Genomic DNA, 1,565 nt, shown 5'->3' with positions numbered 1-1,565 from the left:
TTTTCTAAAAATACATCTTTTAAAATATTATTGAACGTCCAAAAAACCCTAAGCTTTGAGTTGGATTCACTTCAAAGCTTGGATGTATGCTTAACAGAACGTGTGAAAATGTTAAAGAATTCCAAACATAAGACTGCAGTTGCACCACTATGAGCCAAACAATAATGTCTGGAACTATTGCTATAGAATGCTGGGAGCAGTACATCCATGATATCCTACTGGCAGCTCCCAGAGAAGTAAATCATTGAAAGATAAATGGGTTGAAAATGAAGAGCAGGAGTTCAACTAAGAGCAACTACTGGGTAGATTTCTAAACAGAAATGTGCCAAGATTCGAATGCCATGGAAAACTCCTGTTTCTTGGCTCCATCTTCTCCCTTTCTTCAGCTCCGCTCCCAGTTCCAGAGAGGATCTCATTCCCCAGTTGCACTGAGGGCTATCCGGATATGGGATAGCCAGGAGGTAGCATGCAACCACATTGGTAGGTCCCAGGGAATTTAGTTTTGTCTGAACATTCTTCTCTTTGACTTTGTAAATGTTATTGAGACAACTGATAAAATTTAACAATTGTTGTTAACTAACACATTGCTATGTGTTAGGATGTGTGACTGAAACCTGCCCCTCTCTCAGTTACTACTCTTCCTGCTTTTACATTATATGTGTATTAGTTGTGAAGTATACATGATAGGCCAAATCATGCTCCCTCTTACACACGAGTGGTCCCACCACATTGGATGAGAGTATTTGCCCAAGTCAGGATTATTCCTGGAAGGGTTGGCTTTCTCATGCAAGTAGTCTCATCACAGCAAGGGAATAGTGAAGTCAAATGTGATTAAGAGTTGCAGGACCAGGCCACATGACCAGGCTCCGTCATGAACAGCGTGGGGGAGGCGTGCACAGAGCTGAAGCACGAGTATGACCAGTGCTTTAACCGCTGGTTCGCCAAGAAGTTCCTCAAGGGACGCGGGGGACCCCTGCGTGCAGCAATTCAAGCGCTACCAGCTCTGCGTGCAGAAAGCTATTAAGGAGAAAGACATACCCATCGAAGGGCTGGAATTCATGGGTCCCAGTAAAGGAAAAGCTGAAAACTCCTCCTGATCTTGTTTGGACATCTTGTGCCATTACAATGACCTTTTGGACTTGGAAAAAGAACCTCACATAGACTCAGTCTAGTCCATTGTACAGTAGGGCCTGCTGCTTCTCCAGTTGTGTTCCAGTTTGAAGTCGAAAGGAATTTTGATAGGGTGAGAGACAGATAGGAGATAGATTGGGTCTATATCATGTATGTATGCATATTCCAGAAGGAGATTTTCTGAGGTACAAAGAGCAATTACACAATCAGCTCCCAATGAAAGCCAAAGGGAATTGGATGCCTGATTGCCCAATTCCCTTTGAATATCTCCCCTACACTCATTTGGGCCAGATTGTATGGCTCCTATCGCAGGCAAAGGCATGATGGAGGAGTGCTCAAAGAGTCTCTTTTTACTTTGTGCTCTGTCATACAACTGTCCCTGAACTAGGGAGCACACAGGAATGCTCTCAGGGGTGCACTTAACCCATTGATTC

The 1,565-nt window shown here is 43.8% G+C and overlaps 1 pseudogene; it reads left to right on the top strand.

Moving 5' to 3' along the window:
• Positions 1-871: 871 nt before the first annotated feature.
• Positions 872-1,160, top strand: LOC102935968 (annotated as a pseudogene).
• The last annotated feature ends 405 nt before the right edge of the window (positions 1,161-1,565 follow it).

The sequence above is a fragment of the Chelonia mydas genome, chromosome 2, assembly GCF_015237465.2.
Source record: "Chelonia mydas isolate rCheMyd1 chromosome 2, rCheMyd1.pri.v2, whole genome shotgun sequence".
NCBI classification, from domain to species: domain Eukaryota; kingdom Metazoa; phylum Chordata; order Testudines; family Cheloniidae; genus Chelonia; species Chelonia mydas.
The sequence above is the reverse complement of the archived record's forward strand: the minus strand, read 5'-3'. Positions and strand labels throughout refer to the sequence as shown.